The 19,623-nt window shown below is 40.4% G+C and overlaps 2 pseudogenes; one reads left to right on the top strand and one right to left on the bottom strand.

Annotated features, from left to right (window-relative positions):
* On the top strand, window positions 1-2,705 carry LOC119002418 (spindle assembly abnormal protein 6 homolog; annotated as a pseudogene).
* An 11,878-nt stretch (window positions 2,706-14,583) lies between these two features.
* On the bottom strand, window positions 14,584-14,682 carry LOC119002563 (uncharacterized; annotated as a pseudogene).
* Between the last annotated feature and the right edge of the window lie 4,941 nt (window positions 14,683-19,623).

The following is a 19,623-nucleotide window of genomic DNA, read 5'->3' as shown; positions in this document are numbered from 1 at the left end:
ATGACCCAGCGATTCTGCTTCTGGGACCACAAGTTCTGTGCAGAAGTTATTCAGCCATGTAACGTGAGAAATAGAGATGTTTGTTGGAGAAGATACAAGATACGAGAAACATTGTACACAGGACAATGACACCTCAGTTCCCTTCAAAGCAGGCACCTTGGGACCTCACACAGTTCTCCCAATTGCCATCAGCTGCCCCATCGTATGTTCCTGAATCTCATCAATGGACCCAAATCTCTTCCCTTTCAAAGATGATTTTAGTTTTGGGAAAAGCCAAAAATTGCAGGGTGCCAAATCTGGGCTGTAGGGGGCCTAAGTCACCTGGGTGATTTGATGTTTCAACAAAAAGCTCTGCACAAGATGTGAGGTCTGAGCGGGTGCATTGTGGTAATGAAGCTTCCAATCACCAGCTGCACATATCTAGGGCCTTCTGAATCATCCAAATAGTTTCTGTAGAGGAATGCAAAATTTGATGCAGATGTTTTACTCTCCTTGCTCAGTCATTTTGAATGCTATGGCCACATAGTACACGTTGTCACTCAACAGGTGTCTACTGCCCCCACTGACTAGTACAAGTCATCATTGTTCACACATGCTCATTCCAGTCCTTGACTGCAAGGTTACATTGATGTCGTGCAAATCATTCTCATTATACTAGTAATGGCTGGACTTTTTCCAGACACACCTCACCTGAAACATTAATTAGAAACAGTATATGCACTCCTATGTGTATTGCAGCATTATTTACAATAGGGAGGATGAGGAAGCAGCCCAAGTGCCCATTGGTAGATGAATAGATAAAAAAAGCTGCAGTACATTTACACAATGGACTACCACTTGGCCATGAAAAGAAAGAAATCTTAATCTTCTTGGGTAGTGTGGATGGACCTGGAGAGCATTTTGCTATATGAAGTAAGCCAGCCAGAGAGAAACAAATGCCATATGATTTTACTTATATACAAAATCTAGTGACCAAAATAAAGTAACAAACAAAATATCTTTAGGTTTTTTAAAACTTCTGTTTAGCATTATTTCAAATGTATTTGGTCATTTAAAACAGTTTCTTGTTCTTGGTCAAATGCCCAACTCAAACCTCAGCAGGGCCCAGACCCTGCTCAGGCCAGTGCGGCCATCCGGGTCAGTCGGACGCTGGGCACAGTGGCGGGACTGCCCAGCACCCTGAGCCAGGTTCAGCCTGGGCCAGCTTCTGTCCAGCAGCTTGTCCCACTGCAGGTCAAGTGCAGACACTGTGAGGAGAGGACTCAGTTATACGTCTGACTGATGATACTGATCCATTTTTCCTGTATAATCTTGTTATATCTGAGGAAGATTTTCAGAGTTCAGAATTCCAGCAAGTTCTTTTGATAGACTTCCTAGTTTTTCCACAAAACTTTATAGATCTCCTGCAGTGGTGTACTCAAGAACAAGTGAAAGAGATTCCAAGGTTTTTGCTACAGCTAGTTTCTCCAGTTGCTGTTTTGGATGACTCTCCTGCCCTTTTAAATGTGCTAGGAACACATCCTTTGAAGCCTCTTACACACCTCTCACTAAAACTTTTACCTGGAAATTATGTGGAAATGAAGAAGTTTCTAGCAGGGCTGTTCGAAATGTAGTAAGGAAGAAAAATGATCACCGATGCAATCACTAGAGGAGTTAGTAGGTAATTGAATTGCACATAAAAGACATTATCAGAAGAAATTCAGGAATTATTAGATAAGCAGCCCTGTTGATAAGCATTTACAGGAAACTGACTGACGGGTGAGAAGGAAAAGGCCTTGCAGGGCAGGCTCAGTACCTACAGCAGCATAAGTGGCAGAAAAAAGATTTAGAATTCATCCCTCAGCAAAACATCCAGCAGCTGCAGAGCAGGTTGTCAAGTTAGAGGCAGCTAACAAAGACCTCACCGAAAGGAAATGCAAAGGGGACCCCACCACCAGAGAACGGAGAGCGAAGCTGCCTGGAGTCAAAGAGGAACTCCAGCCCGCTAAGCAAGAAGTCCTGTCTTTGCAAAGAGAGAACTCTACTCTAGATGCCGCGTGCCACAAAAAGGAGAAACCTATTAATCAGCTTCAAGCGAAAGTGGCTGTTTCAGAACAGGAAATTGAGGATAAGGACCAACTTGTTTTAAGAACAAGAGAAGCATTTGACAATCCAGGAACAAAAGATGATTTTAGAAGAAAATGGTGAGAAAAATCTGGTACAACTAGGAAAACCCGAGAGTACTGTAAGATCATTATCAGCAGAACTTCTTAAGGCAAAATAAATTGTCACAAAGTTAGAAGGGGATCTGAACACTGGGTACATTGAAACTGAAGCATACAGTTACCATTCTGCAAGAGAATTTTTGGCTGAAAAGGAAGAAAAATTACAAAAGGAGCAAAAGGAATTACAAGGCGATGAACAGTCTCTAGAAATACAGAACAAGACACACACAAATTATAAGAACAATTAGAAGCTACAGTTTAAAAACGTAAAAAAAGCAACAGCTTCTAAAAAATAATGAAAGCTTAATAACGTGACAAAGTAAAGTACTAAATGAAAAATCAGCTGGTGTGAAATCAGGACATGCTGGGGCCGCTGCCTCTCCACCTGCGCATTCAGGTAGCAACTCAGTCAGAAGTGGGCTCTCTCCAAACCCTAACTTGGTGGGTGGCAGAGTGACTTACCCATCTTGTGGGGCTGGTTATCTTGTCTCCTCTGCATGAGTGGGACTCATGGGGACAGATGGTGGGGGGACAAGGAGGGACAACTGGAATTGAACAACAATAAATGGAAAGAAGAAAAAGGGAACCTACTTCAACATAATAAAGTGTATATTATGACAAGCTCGCAGCCAGCATCATACCTAATTGTGAAAGTTTGAAAGCTTTTTCTCTAAGATCAGGAACAAGATCAGGGTGCTCACTTTATATATACACACACCCACAATGTCATATTAAGCCTTAAAGAAGAAGGAAATCCTGCTCATTGGGATGCTATGGATGAAACTCGAGGCCATTATGCTAAGTGACATAAATCAGACAGAGTAAGACGAGTACTGCATGAACTCACATACATGTGGAATCTCAAACAACAGACAAACAAACATAGAAACAGAGATTCTATTTGTTGCCAGAAGTGGTGGGTGAGGAAAGTGGGTGAGTGTGGTCACAGGGTACAGACATTCAGTTATGAGATAAATTCTGGGGATTTAATGTACAGCATAATGAATATAGTTGGTTACAGTTAATAATACTGTATTGTATTTTAGAATACTGCTAAGAGAGATCTTAAATGCTCATTACAAGGAAAATAATTTGTAACCACATGAGGTGATGGATGTTAATTTATTTGTGGTGATCACTTTGCAGTATATATGTACTTTAAATCATGTTGTTTACCTTAAATTTGCACAGTGTTACATATCAATTAATCTCAATAAACTGTAAAAACAACAAAAAATACAAACACAATAAAATCTTGGCCCAATCATCGTTTTAAGCAGAGAGACAGATGGTGTTAGTGAAGCCTGACTTCAGGGAAGCTGTTTCAGGAAGAACATTTTTCTGTCAATAATCTGAGAGAAGCTGATTTAGTTTAAGTTTGCCCTTGTCCTAAGACAGTAATTGGGTTCTGGATTTAGAAAATAAATGCCTATTTGGAAAAAATCAAGGGACTTTATCAGTGTTGACTGAATAGTCTCATGCTAGGAAAGTTTGTTAAAATTAATGGAATGTTGGTGAAAGTTTATAAAAGCAGAAAAATGCTTCTCGGTCTTATTCTTCAGAATTTCCTGTGGTGCCTACTCGAAATTCAGATTCCCCTGACCCACCAGAGAAACTGCAGCAGTAAGTCTGAGGTGAGGTACAGGAACCTGCAGCATAAGCAAGTGTGGCGGGTGGAGACCAAGGTGGGCGTTTTATTGACCACTCCAGGAGAAAGCGAGAGTCGGAGAGAAGGCGCTTGTCCAACAAGTTCTGTAGAATTGTCACTTTCATTCTAATCCTCTTGGTGACTTCTGTGGCACACAATTCCTCGGTTTTACACAGTTCGCACTAATTTATGTATTTTTGTACTCAAAAGGATGTTTCTCTGACCACCGCCTCAGCTTTGGCAATGGATGCTCAAATCCCGGTCACCGCAAATCCCGCCCAGAGCTCCTGAGCCAACACACGGGCCCTTCAGCTCTGGCAGAAATGTAGTTCTCTAATCAAAAGAGCTTTACAACAATAGTTAATATTATGGTTTCCGACTTTTAACTCTAAATTTTATGTGCACTCTTCTTTTTGTTAAATACTGCCAATTGGAAGCGTTTGCTGCCAAATTTACAATATTAGTATAAAGAAATTTCTTTTTATTCATATTACACCAAAACCAAATAAAAATTAAAAATAGAAAAATGTAAATTAAACAACACAAAATAACATTTCTCTGCATAACCACAGTAAATGCCTACTTGTTGTGGATTCCTGCATGCATGACAAAAAAATCAGAATATTCAAATAATCAGAGTCCACTTAATATCAATGGCTTTAGTTTGAAAGAGATATTAGTATATCCTCCTCCCCAACACCTTTCTCTTCATGGAATTCTTTAAAACAGAAACCAAATAAAACACTCTCTTTGTTTACAAATGATTGCCTACTAAATCACCTATAACAAGGTTCTGTTTGTTACAGTCACCCGTATCATCTTTGTACTTACTCTCACAGAGAAAAGGTATATCATAGATTTAGCCGATGGAGTTTCACCATCTCCATAGTGGAAAAACAAAGTTTGCACAATCTCGTAAGTGCAGAGCTATGGGCCAATTCGGTGCACTACTGTTGTCGCTTCTGCATTTGAATGCATAGTCGGAATTGAGGTATGACATGCTGGTACTTCTCCAGCTCACCTGTGCCAGGAGTAGTCCCTGGATTGGGGGAGGCCCATGCAGAGAAGTGCTAGAGGGAAAAACTCCCTGGCATCTGCCATGTGTGTGTGTGTGTATGTGCGTGTGTGTAGGGATGTCAGGATTTATAGGAAAGGTCTCTACCCATCCATGTCCAGAGCATTCACTACACAGGTAACGCTTTATTAGTTGGAAAGTCAGAAGCCTTGGTCTCATCAGGCCTGGCTAACAATGGTATTATGCTTCCGCCAGCAAGAATCTGCTCTGCAAGGAATTTCTTGGCACAACATGGGCTGACTGACAATACTTGGTTTCTCCAGAAGTCATAGAAACACTGCGATCTCTTCACCTGCATTCCCACCTCCAACAAAGAAAGAAGCTCAGAATCTTACTGGGTGTTGGAGGATGTATTGGGTGTTCTACTTGATGAGTTAACCTGCAAATCAGATTACCTTGAGTGGTTGCTGGTTCTAGTCTGGCAAGCTGTCACATGCTCCCCACCTCAGGACTTCAATAACCCTTGGGAATACGACTTTCTACAACTGATAATTTTACTGAATGGAGTCTTAGCAAAGGAAGGAAACCTCTGCCTGAAGGTGTCCCTTATGGATATATATTGTTTTTCTCCTTAACAGGGCTACCTTTTACATTTCATTTGAAAAACAGTTCCCAGTGGGATCTGAATCACGTTTTCTTATAAAAACGGAACACTAACAAGGGGTCTTGTGACTCCTTGGCCTGACATTTCAGTTTTGGGTGACCCAACTTGAAATCAACAACAGGGTGAGAAAGGCACAGCACGGTTTCTTGGTCTGACGAAATAGTTGTATTCAAGAGTGGGGATGGCCTGGTTCCAGCAGGGCCTTGTCTTTACCTGAAAATGTGGCACCTGTCCCTTTCTCAGGAATCTTATCCCGAACTTCATCATCTGACGATGAACTGTGGGCCCAGGGGTCTCGTGAATTACAGAGGTCCCCCACATGTGTGGGTCTGGTTGGCCGATAACTCAACTGTTTGAAAAGTGGTACAGATGCAGGCGCTTTGGTGGAACGGCCACTGCCGACTTTGCAGAACCAAAACTCCATGTGGTCACCACACTCAGTTGGCAGAACTCAAACTCATCCTCAAAGCTTCCGTCACATTTCTGTGGATAGCCTCATTACTTTTTTTCCTTAAAATCATTGACTTAGAGATAGGTTTTTGCCAGTGGCCTACCTGTGGTGCTTGGATTTGGAAACCCACCCTGGATTTGGAAGCAGATGTAAGATGTCCCTCCACTGGGCCAAAAACTAGAAGGAGTTTACAGCTACGGATTTACCTATGTTTCTCATGAAGTTGTCTGCATTCTCTGATAAGAGTGATCAGAACCAAGTTGTTGACTGAGTCTGCACTGTCCTCTTGATGTCATTGCTACCCAGATCCATCATCCTAATGGACATGACAGTACAGTGCCATCATAGGCTGGCACGAAATATAGGCCTCCTTCCGATTCAGAGACTGTCACTGCACACCAGACCCGTGACCCCTGTCTACTGTTTTCTGGTGGAGACCACAATGTACAGGGCGTTACCCCACCCACTCCTGGCGGATTCACTACACTGGACATTTGACCTCCTCTTGGAGTTATCGGTGGTGCCTCAGCACTTTCTTGGCAGCAGTGTTACCGTTCCAGTCTGATTAACTGACTCTGGCCGGAACATTTTGGCCCATAAAAAAGATCTGTGTCTGGTTTTCAGCTTCCCAGAGCATTTTCAGTCTGGCAATGTTGCACAGTTTATTGTAAAATCACTCAAAATAGCTAATATTCTAGGTATTTAATGGTTCTTCTTGCTTCCTACCATGTATAGATCCTGGTATTGTTGGGCTTTGCTATGGTCTCCTCAAAAACACAGAGGAAAGATCTAACTCTACCTAGCTCATGTACTCACATTTATTTATTTATTTATTTATTTATTTATTATTCATATTAAATTTATTGGGGTGACTTTGGTTGATAAAATTGTACAGTTTTCAGATGTACAGTTCTTTAATACATCACCTATATATGTATTGTGTGTTCACCACCCAAAGTCAGGCCTCCTTCCATCACTATTCACTCCTCCGTTACTCTCTTCTACCTGCCCCAGCCCCTTCCCCTCTGGTAATTACCATCCTGCTGTTGTCTGTGTCTATGAGTTTTTCTTGTGTTTGTGCTTAACCCCTTCACTTTTCCCACCTAGTGCCCCAACACCCCTCCCCTCTGATGGCTGTCAGTCTGTTCTCTGTGCCTGTGAGTCTGTTTCTCTTTTGTTTGTTTATTTTGTTCATTAGATTCCACATCTAAGTGAAATCATATGGTATATGTCTTTCTCTGACTGGCTTCCTCTTGTCCGTACAATATACATACTACATATATAGTATTTACACACACACACACATATATATGATATATAACAATTCCTGAGCCAGTGCTGTCTTGATTTCTCTTCATTTTTGACACTCTTGCTTCTCTTGTGTGTCCCACACAGGGAGGGCCTCGTGATAACCCTAGATTTAAAGACCCTTACTACTCTTTGCAAAATAATTCATTACTTTTAAATTATATTCTTCCTGAAATTGCCACTTAAGTATAGAATTTTTGCTACTGAATGCTAAGGATGAATTGCTTCTTTCAATACATTCTGCAAGTCATGGTATATTCACTTACTATTTCAGGACTTATTTTTATCATGGTCCAGCGTTCTGTTTCTCATATGAATTCCTGAGTGGGCTTCCTGTAGACTTTCTCATCCCATCATATTTTATTTTTGAAGAAGCTAAAAACTTAAAAAATTCTGTTTTATTTATATAGGACAGTGCGACAGGGGTTCATATGTGCACTTACTTGCTCATAATTTCTGCTTATGAAATCTATTACTTAAGAGGATCTGACTGAAAAATAAAAATCTTCAAGAAATACATATTTGGAGCAGGACTGTAACATTTACATACTCATATGAATGACTCACATCAGTGATATTTTTCACCCTTATCTTATTTCTCATTATCATCACATCAGAGATTTCTCCGGCCTCATGTTACTCCACAGCATGTGTTTCTGTTAGCATTGATGTTATCATGTCCCAGTGATAAATGGCACTAATGTGACAGATAAAGTGCTCATGACCCCCACATCCAAGTTTGCAAGTCTCAGTTCTTTTTTTTTTTTAATTTTTTATTTAATTATTTTTCAAGTACAGTTTTCTGTCTATTACTCCCATCCCATCCCACCCCCCATCCTCCCCCCTCCCTCCCATTTCCACCCTTCTCAGTTGTTGTCCATGTATCCTTTATATAGGTTCCTCTAAATCCCTCCCCTATTTCCCCTGAAATTCCCTCCCCTCTCCCCTCTGGTCACTGTCAGCCTGTTCTCTATTTCAGTGTCTTTGGTTATATTTTGCTTGCTTGTTTGCTTTGTCGTTTAGCTTCCTGTTAGAGGTGAGATCATATGGTATTTGTCCTTCAACACCTGGCTTATTTCACTCAGCATAATGCTTTCCAGTTCCATCCATGTTGTTGCAAAAGGTAGGAGCTCCTTCTTTCTTTCTGCAGCATAAAATTCCATTGTGTATATGTACCATAGTTTTTTGCAAGTCTCAGTTCTTATTTAATTCTCTTCCATTAAGCTAAACCTATTGCTTCATGGCAAGTTACACAAGCTTTGCTTCCAGTATCTTCCACAGTGGGATTTTATTTTTTCATCGGAAAGTTAATACTCCTTTGCTATCACCACCCGCCCCCTCTTAGAGCCCCAAGAATTTTGACAATAACATTGAGCGGTTTAGGTGTTAAATGCCCTTTAAGTGTCAGCAACACTGTGGTTGGAAATTTACTATGTACATCAGTGTACAGTGAGGAGAAATATCAACAACACCTTTACATATCTAGTGTGTTGACCAGATGCATGATGCTTAAACTAAAAATAACCACAGGGTAAAATGCAGAAGTTTGCAGAAGTTTATTCTTTCTGAAAAAAAAAAGTGCAGCATGGGCCTTATCAAAATTGAGATGGTTTGTTTATTCATTTAGTAATTATGTGACAAATATATTTTAGCAGCAATATTCTAGAAAACTACTGCAGAGAACTTTATCAGAACTCATTTTTTATTTCTTCATAAATAAAATACATTATTTTTAAAAAGACTTTATTTATTTATCTTTAGAGGGGAAGGGAAAGAGAGAAATATCAATGTATGGTTGCCTCTTGTGTGTCCCCTGCCAGGAACTGTCCTGCAACCCAGGCACATGCCCTGACTGGGAATCGAACCACGGTTGTTTGGTTCACAGGCCTGTGCTCAGTCCACTGAGCTACACCAGCCAGTGTCTTTTCTTAAGCTGCACAGACTCTGGGTACACTGTGTAGGACATCCAGACAATGATCACGTTGTGATCCACTGTTCAGTGTCAGAAGATGCCAAGAGCTCAGGGGAGAGATTCTAGTCACTGCCAGGACCCTCCAAAATTAAATACTCAGTCTGCTTTCTCCTTAGCCCAGCTTCTGCTCTCCTGCCAACGTCTCCCAATGGCAGACACCAGCCAGAGCCAGAGGGCCAGGAAGCTTGGGTGATGCAGTCACTTGAGTTTAGCTTCCGGGGCCGCAGAGTGCAGCAACGAAGCATAGGGAATGGATGTGGGTGTGGCTTTATGAATGAAAGTCACCAGGATGGTGCCACCAGAGCAGCCTGTGGTGACAGAGGAGTGGGAGTTCCACTGGAAACACGTTGCTTGTCGGAGCTACTGGGATAACCTAGTGTGAGTGGTCCTCATGGGTTAAAAGGGGCCCATGCGGGCAGGGAGCAGCCTGGGGAATCCTGGATTCTGTGATAAGCCACAGAATAATGGCCCCCAAAATGTCCAGGACAAGGCACTAGAAATGGCAAATAGTACCTTTGGGGCAAAAAAGGACTTTACATAAGTGACAAAGGTAAGAATCTCAAGATAAGGAGAGTAGTTTGGATTTTCCAGGTGACCTTGAAATGTAGTCCAATTGGAAGTTTGAATTGCTGACATAACACGTCCTTGTGACTGAAAATGACTAAAAAACGGAATCATCAGAGAATTGCATACATTATTGAAGATGCAAGGAAAGCAGGTAAAAAACAAAACTGCATTCTGGTTTAAAGGGAAATACAGAGAAACATTGATCCTAAATTGATATAGGCAATATATTAATTATTTTAATTGCTTTGGTTAGATGAATATGAATAGGATTTTGGAATCCTGAGCGATAGTGATTACCATGCAAATATAATTTCTCTTACATGAATACTCTTAAAATATCAATAATCTATAATCTCTCCTAGTTTTAATCTTTCTGGTTATCTAGTATTCCTGTTGTTTTGAGAATCAAGTCCTCTGATGATTATATGTAACTGTTCTGTTCATTGTTTTTAGTAAAATATAATTATCTGATTACTTTCACGTTGCCTATTATCCTGGTAAATCTCAGCATTATGTAATAAACAAATACATTCTCCATCAAGTTACAAATATCAAATAAAAACACACTTAACATAAAATTCCCAGGTAGCAATACTGTATCATTTTATGTTTTGAATTTCAGCTGTTCGTCCCGTAAAGGAACCCTGATTTCTTTATCTATTGTAGAAAATACTGTAGGTTATATGGGATGATGCAGGTACACACTGAAAAAGGGTGATCCCAGAAGTAGTCATGGGGGTGACTTTGAGTGAGCCCTGAGTGCAATGGAGAAACCAGCCTCCCAAATCTTCGGGTGTGGGACAAGCTGTACAACCAGTGCAGAGGCTGCGAGAGGTAAGGCTGAGAGACACTGCAGGCAAGAAGAAAACACGTAAATACAACTCCAGTAGCACAGACTAGTCAATGCTTTATGGTCCTCATGTTTTTCTTTGCGTTTGACTAGCTCTTCTCTTTTCTCTTCCTGACTTCGTGGGCGAAAGCTGTCATGATTCTGAACTTAGTGTCATTTACTATGGTCATGTCTGTCCAAATGATAATGACACAGATAATGAGAGCTGAAGTGAGAATGCCCACCCACACCCAAGGTGTACACCTCATTTTTGGTCTGTCTTCATCTTAGGCTTCATTGTGTCCCTGGACCAGGTAAACAGCTTTGCTGTGATTTCTTGTTCTTTTTTTATCACACATGCTATTTTCTCTGCCCAGTACTCACTCACTCATCCCCCAAATCACAGGGTCACATCAAGGCTAGCATAGGTGTTAAGTGTTATTTCAAGCAGTGACAAGTCTGTGGTTGGAAATATTTTGTGTTTGCAGTGCACTTTCCATGGACAAGGGGTGCACTGGGCTGATAATGAGGTCTGAACAAAAGGGCCAGGGCTGTATCAGAACCCAGACATGATTTCCAGTAAGTTTAACCTTCACATGTACTGTAGTGGATGGTCTCTGAGCTATGAGATCGTGTATGTATATATCAACACATGATATATGCATATATCATAAAACTATATATACCAGGTGTGTCCAGAAGGTATTCAACCATGTAATATGAAACATAGAGACATTTACTGAAGAAGATACAAGAATCATTGTACATAGGACAATGATGCTTTAGCTGTCTACAAAGTAGGCATTTGGGGACCTCACAGAGTTCTCTCAATTACCATCAGCTGTCTCATATTTTCTTCAATCTCATTGATGGTCTGACATCCCTTCCCTTTCAAAGGTGATTTTAGTCTGGGGGAAATGCCAAAAGTTGCAGGATGCCAAATCTGGGCTGTAGGCAGCTGAGTCACCAGGGTGATTTGCTGTTTCACCAGAAAGCTCTGCACAAGATGTGATGCATGAGCAGGCACATTGTTGTGATGAAGCTGCCAATCACCAGTTACCCATAGCTGCAGCCGTCTGAATCATCCGAATAGTTTTGTGGAGGAATGTTCAAGCTTCATGCAGATATTTGTTGCAGATTTCTTGCTCTACTCGCTCAGCCATTTTGGATGCGATATCCATACAGTACACATGCTCACTCAACCATGTCTACCACCCCACTGACTAGTACAGTGAAGTCATCATTGTTCACGCCTCACATTCCAGTCCACTCTCCTGGTTGCCAGGTTATCTCCATGTCTTACAAACCATTCTCCTTACGTAACAATGGCTCAACTTTTTCCAGACAGACTTTGTATTTACATGATATCATGCATGTATATTATGCATGATATGTATGTATTATGTAAAATAAACATTGTAAGAATGTATTAGGTTTTAAAAACTTTAGATGATAATACATTAAACTCTTCACACAAATTCTAAGAATAAACATTTTAATGTATGAATAATTCATTAATGAATTATTTCTTTCATACCGTAGGAGATTTCAAGGACCCCATCAGTGTTTTAATATATCAACGCTTAAATTTGGAGCTGAAAAATATTCAAAATGATGTAAATTGATACATGAGAAGAAATTTATAATAAACCCTAACTTGTTACCCTAAAAGTTTTGATGTAACCCTTTGATGTGTTTCTTTAATATTTTGCAACACGTATCTTTTATATCTGAGGCAAAAAAATTGTTTTACAGTTGAAGTTTTACATTTATTAGTTTTTTTAGTGATAGCCTACTGTCTGGCCAGGTGGATGTGGTTTAGGTTCGATGCTTCCTGATGTCCTCAACTTCTTTATAAACCCATGCGTCAGGACTGCACGCCTACAGCACCATCTGCAGAGACCTTGGCTGTGCCCCGCTGATCATGCCTCTCTGTGGGATGGCCATAGTCTGGGGCACCGTGTGCACTCTACTGTCCCCGAGGTTCCTTGCGTGGTATCACATACTCTTTGTGGTGTTTGTCCTATTTTATTACTGAAGAGTTAGTGCCCAACTTGGAACAGAAACTGCTCTTTTCTGAGCAATGGCCTTTAGAAAGTGAAACAAGTGTTTTTTGTTTGTTTGTTTTCATCGTCTTTGGAAATGGGAGGCATTCCTTGCAGAGAAGTGCTCAGAAGAAGTACAGATTGTCAAGTTTAAAAACATATCAATTTCAGTTCACCCTCTCCCCCTGAAATTATTCCTTTTCATTTTTTTGCAGCTGATATTTTGTTACTGGTAAAGCTTCAGATATTGGTTGGATATATTTGCTGTCAGAATGTTTGAGGAGAGAGGTTGGATACTGTTTACTAGAGACAGATTAATTTGTTTCAAAAACTAACTAAAAATCTACTTTCAAATCTCCAATGATAACAAAGTACTTTGGGACTCTTAAATGAATTGTGGCCCTTTGCTCTTGCTTTAGCTCGATGCAGAGACAGAGAGGCATTACCATCAAAGAGTCTGCGTGCTGGGGAGTTGCCCCATCAGCCAAGATGGCGGCAGGGGAGGTTTTTAGACTGAGCTTGTGAAAAGCTACCAAGATTACTGGAGAGAAGAAGCCCTCCTTCACCATACCATATTGAGGTGGGACCAGGGGAAGATGGGCGCATGGCCATACAAGCCAAAATGATGCAAGGGGAGGTGCTGGACCAAAGAGGCCTGTCAGTCTAGCTTGAGGAAAGAAGGGATTGGTTGGAAGGTGGACCTACCCGAAGGGCACAAAATTTTGGAACTTGGTCATTTTGAGAAAGCACCTGGTCCATCCAACACCCAACCCTATATAATCCCATGAAAACAAAGTATCTCATTCTTGTGTGTGACCTGGACTTGTAGGTACACTCACCTGTTCTCTCCATGGGCATGTGACATAGCCCATGGCCTCCAGGTGGAAGCCCCTCTCTGTCTGTTTCTCTCTCTCTCTCCCCTCCCCCCGACCTGGTGAGGTACTTGCCAGAGTGTTTGTGCAGTCTTTCTCCCCGGAGCATGTGACAAGGCGGCCCTGGGGCCCTGCAGGCTCCACCTGCTAAAGGAGGGAGCCCGAAGTGAACAGCTGGGAACAAGCTAAGCTACCCAGTTGGGACTAAGCCCACTTAGCAGCTCCCTGTGGGCTCCAAAGGACCGTCCCATAGAACAGAGCAGGAACTAGATGGGTTGGCCTTTGTCTTGGTGTTGCTGAGGACAGTTGGACTTTGTTCGTGGCAGAAAGAGGAGACGGGCTCTGAGGCAGGAGCCTGCTGTTCTCCCAGATCAAGCCTCTCTCTCTCTCTCTCTCTTTTTTTTACACCAATACCTGCCTTATGAGGTCGGCTTTTGTGGCGAAAGGCAGCCGAACCTCTGGTTTTTGTTCGGTTACAGAGGCACGTTTAGGATTGGAGCACACAATTCCTAGTACCAGTGTGAGGTCTGTCTCGATAAAAGAGCACATGAATCTCGCACCTCAGCGGTGAAGCCACAGAGCGCGTGGTGCTTCGACCTCAGCCCCTGGTTCTCTTTTCCACAGTGAGGCTTTCCCGCACCATCTCGTTTGAAATGACACCACACGTCACGCTTTCTCAGCTTTCCAAATCCTCCTCATGTTTTCATGTTTCTCCTTCCGACAAACCCTTTCGCACATGCACGGTCTTATTGTTGGGCTCCGATGATAAAGTAAAACTACCATAAAGCAAGGAGTTTGTTTCTTTGTTGTATTGTGTGTGTGTGTGTGTGTGTGTGTGGTACTTACTACGCAGCCAGCAATCACTTCTTTTCTTTCTTTTTTTTAGGGTTCTTATTTGAAAATGTATTTTTCTTTCTTTTTCACTAGGTATCACTTCTTAAGTAAATCAATTTTAATCTGAAATATTTTCTTTTTCTTTTTTTAAATAATTTTTTTATTTCATTCTTGTTCAAGTACAGCTTTCTGTCTGAAATATTTTCAAAGCAAGTATTAAACTGATAAGAACAGATACTACATTTGATCTTAGCCAAAAGTCTGAGAAGCGATCAAAGCAAGTATTGATGCTTGTTATAACAGGAGGAGAAATATTAGTAATTTAATTATAAATAATTTTCCAATAGTGTTTTTAAAATATTGGTTTGGACACTTTAAAATATCAGCTTCACTTTTGCATTAAAATGCTCTTCCCTTGTATCCATAAACATTTTACAATATTCATAGAATATAAACTATGATTCTGTTCTCTACTCTCAAAGAGAGAAAGAATGAGAGTCATTCAGATTAATAAATGGCAGTTTCAAAACATTTATCTTGTCATTTTACAGGCACAACCAAGTAAATGCCTCCACTGGTTGTGAAACATCCTTACAGTTTTCCATCTGAATGTTTCCGACAGCCAACAATCCCTTTCTTCTCATCATGGCCAGCGGTGGGAAGGAAGACTACAAAAGTCACTACATTTAAAGGGCCTGGGAGAAACTAAACAAAATACAAGCTATTTCTCTTCATTTTAAACTTCCCAACATTGTAAAGGGGTCTAATCAGGAAAAAAATGCATATGAAAAAAGTAAATTATAAACTTCGTATTTATGATGTTAAAATGTTTGAGTATCCTAAGATAACAGGATAAAATCAAATTCCTTAGCGCTGACAAAGTTTTTCTCTTCCAAGACATCATGTGCATTTTCTATGCCCGATCAGGAAGCAAGTTTTCCGTACCTAACTCCACCATCTCAGGGCATGTTTTATACATCTCTCCTGTTATTAGCAATTGTGCTATTATTTCTATCCTTTTTCACTAGACATAATTCTTAAAATAAATAAGATTTATTCATATGATTTTAGCCCTTAGTGTCTGTCTAGAATGTAACATAAAGTTACTGAACTCAAGGGGTCTGCAGCCTGGGGTGTTCACAAGAGGTAAGTGTCAAGGTAGTTTTATTTACTGCAACAAATAAAAGAGAAGGGGATTCATATACAAAGCTCCGTTTCCCAGTGGGGAGGCTTAGCCATTGCTCACATCAGTTAATTAGTCAACTACACATTGATTTCCTTTTAGCAGTTGGCTACATTTATGGGTGTGAGTTCCTATCAAGCTCATCCTGTTTACAACTGCATCTGCAAAAATACTCTGCTACATTTTAACATTAAGAAAGAATAGCATTCAGCAAGAACTGGGCAGACCTTGAGACCCTTGTCCTTATGTAACAATAGTGCATTCACTTATGGTGAGTATTAAGTATATTTTAACGACTGTGGCTAAATTATAATGCCAACTTTGCTCTTACGTCTCTCTGGTCAAAGATTTCTCACCTCTCCCACCACCCACACCTTCACAAACGTTTAAACTCACAAGCACTAGAAGGAAGGAGCAAGATGTGATCCCCCCCCCACCATTAAATCTAACTTCAGACAAATTCAAGTAAATTCTAAAAAAGACAATCACCTTGCTGCCAATATTCTCTTCATATGAAATATTTCATATCTGAAAGCATCATAAAATTCATAAATAGGTGTTACTGTATATGAACAGATATTTAAAAAATTAAAATATGCTTCTTCAAAGACATAAAAACAAGAAAATTAGGAAATAAAGCATATAACTAAAAGCTTGTTAAAAACACTCGGGATATACAAAATTATGGTAACAACGGTTTAATGATCTAAATCCGTGTTTTACCTCTCTGAGAACAATCGGGCATCAACAAGTCGAGTGTGCATGCATTTACATAGGTATACAAACAAATGCTAAAAATTACCAAGATAAGGCAAAAAATGATCTATTCCCTTACAGTTATGCAAAGCACCTCTCTATACTTTGTCCTGATTAGAGGTAGACAGAGCTTAGTGAGGCTCAGCTCAGCCACTGGTAGCTACTAAACCTTGAACATATTTCCCCGTAATCTCACACATCTTCAACCATGAAATTTAAGAAATAAATTTAGTAACAACCTAGGTTTATCAAGAAATAAATTTTAAGTAACAACCTAGGTTTATCAAGATTAAATAACCTGCCCTGGCTGGTGTAGCTCAGTGGATTGAGCACAGGCCTATGAAGCAGAGGGTCGCCGTTCGATTCCCAGTCAGGGCACATGCCTGGGTTGCAGGCCAGATCCCCAGTCAGGGACACATTAGAGGCAACCACACATTGATGTTTCTCTCCCACTCTTCCTCCTCTTTCCCTCTCTCTAAAAGTAAATAAAATATGAAAAATTCTTTAAAAAAGGTTAAATAACCTAATGCAAAATATCTAACACAAAACTGGCATGTAGCGAATGCCCAACATCATCTTACTATTTTTATAGATAATGAGTAAATATGATAAATTATAGACTACTTTCATACTAAAGACTGAGAAAACAAAATTTGAACAATAATCCTTCATATGACTCCCCTTTTACTCAGATTCATTTCAGGATACTGGAGCTTGGTCCTGTTGTAAAGGGGTTGGCACTCACGGGGTAGGAGTTTAGTGCAAGAGTTGAACGGTGAGTTTGTTATAGACGGGCAGACTTTTACTTATCTGAATCATCTCCTGTTTGTTTACCAGTGTGACTTTCTCTCACAGAATCTTACTCCTCTTGTCTCTTTTTCTTTATGCCCAAGTTTAATCAACAGATACTGACCTTTGAGCTTTAAAACGTAGATATTTTTGCTGAAAGGCCAAGAAAGAGACCCAGGGCCATTTCAATGATATTTAGTAAAAATACTTGAGCTTTAAAGTTCAAGAAGTGACCGATTTGTCAAATTTGGTGAGTTATTTGAGAGTGAGAACCCAATGGCCTACCCAAAGGCTCACCACAGAGACACTATTTCCAGTTACATGAGGATCAACAAGCCACAACTGTGGCCAGCAAGCTCTTTGCAGCTTGTAGGTGAGGTTCTTAGCTTAACTTAATTGTCACATGATGGGACTTACTAATTAGGGATGAGCACTACTGGCTAAAATTAAGAAATTTTGAATCATATTGTTCTCTTTCTCCACTGCGGCTTCATAAACCTCTCCTTGCCGTAAATCAGCAATTTTCAACCGGTGTGTGGCACACTGGTATGCCGCAAGAATTTTTTAAAACATGCAATATCTAGTTAGGGGCACTGACCTCTTTTCGCTTACTTTGTTAAATAAAAAAAATGCTAACAACACATCAATAGCGATCTGTGTGAATGAATCAAAATTATACCTATTTTTTGTCTGATTGACAAAATACTTAATATATTTTTTGGTGTGCCAAAGAATTCTAGTAATTAGTTCGTGCATGCCATTGTTAAGTAGCAGCTAGGAATGAGCCGACAGGCTGGCAGTAAAGGCAGGACCCTTGCCATTACAATCTAACAAAGAACTTAATACAGGAGGCTGGAAGCAAAAGGAAGTCATGTCTCATTCACTGACTCAGCAGTCCTGAGAGCAGGAGACCACGAGTCCCTGAGACTGTGCTGAGAAAATGGCTCCTGTACAACCTGACTAAGATTGCAGGGTGTTCTGAACATCACAAGTGGGAACTGCAGAGGAGGAAGAGGGGGGCCTATGCTGGGAGAGGGGGCCTCTGTAACAATTTCACTAAGACGAAGAGCCTTTGTTAACTGAGAAAGAAAGCCTTTGTAGCTGCACATTATTCCCAAGATTTAGAAAGGGGAGGATGAGGTGGAATCCAAAAACTGACTAAGGTATGTAACCCCCGAACCCCTCATATTTAGATTAGCTAAGTACCCACTTGTAGCCTCAGCTCAAGTGTATAGAACAAACGAACAAGTTCATTTACTCTGCGTGTCGGCATTTCAGCTAGCTGGGTGCTTGCTTGCAGCTTTGTACTGATGTGCTTCATAATCATGCTATTTCATGTCCCATACACCTGTTTGTCTCTCTTTCGAACTACTCTCTTGTGAGTGAGACAAGAACCGAGGTTCGGAAGAGAGGCCTCCTGACTGGGGTCTCTCTTTCCCCATCCATAAGACTATGAGATGAAAAATGATGAAAATTGCTGCCCCAAACAATCTGCGAATGCCAATGTTTTTTCCAAAACATTTATTACTAATTATTACTGGCACAGCAATTCTCCTGCCTATCTGAACAAGAAGGAGTCAAAGAATCCCCTTGGGTTGACAATTCAGAAAGATGTAAGGGGAGGGGTTAAAACACACACACACCCAAGTGTGTGAGTGTGTATGTTTGTATATTCCGTTACATATGGCTTGAGTCTAGAGTTCTTGAATTGAACATGCCTTTGATGAATTTTTACTTCTGATTTCAGTAAACTAAGACAAGAAAAACAATGATTGATGTAAATTCAACCAGGCATGTTTCTGGAAAATTGGAATAATTTAGAAAATTTAGAGCAAATAAAGGTGGTCCCATTAGCATCGTAAGTGTAGTAGTAGTATCAACTATATATTCTGTTATAATTTCATATCAATTCAGAACTAAAGCTGAAAGGAAAACCCTTTATTTAGTTAGGATGACTTTATTTACATGGGGCAAGAAATGAGCGACATTAGGTTGTCTTTGCCAGTTCACAAGTGTCAGAGAGGTTGTGGAGAAAAGGGAGCCCTCATTCACTGCTGCTGGGAATGTAAGCTGGTAAAACCACTATGGCAAACGGTATGGAGGTTCTTCAAAAAATATGAATAAACTTAGCATATGACCCAGCAACCTCTCTTTTGGGTATCTACCCCCCAGAATTAAAAACATTTATTCACAAAGATATATGCACCCTTATGCTCATGGTGGCACTATTCTTACAGTCGAGACATGGCCACAACTGAAGTGTTTCTTAGTAGGTGACTGGATAGAGAAGATGTGGTACACATACACAATGGAATACTACTCAGCCATGAGAAAGATGAAACACTGCCATTTGTGATAACATGGATGGATCTCGAGAATATTATGCTAAGTGAATAAGTCACAAAAATTCAAAAACCGCTTGATTTCACCCATATGTAAGATATAAAACTGAAATCAACAAGTGAAAAAAACAAACGTTCATAGAC

This window comes from Sturnira hondurensis, unplaced genomic scaffold, assembly GCF_014824575.4.
Source record: "Sturnira hondurensis isolate 20B ecotype Veracruz unplaced genomic scaffold, ASM1482457v3 Scaffold0017436, whole genome shotgun sequence".
In the NCBI taxonomy this organism is placed as follows: domain Eukaryota; kingdom Metazoa; phylum Chordata; class Mammalia; order Chiroptera; family Phyllostomidae; genus Sturnira; species Sturnira hondurensis.
The sequence above is the reverse complement of the archived record's forward strand: the minus strand, read 5'-3'. Positions and strand labels throughout refer to the sequence as shown.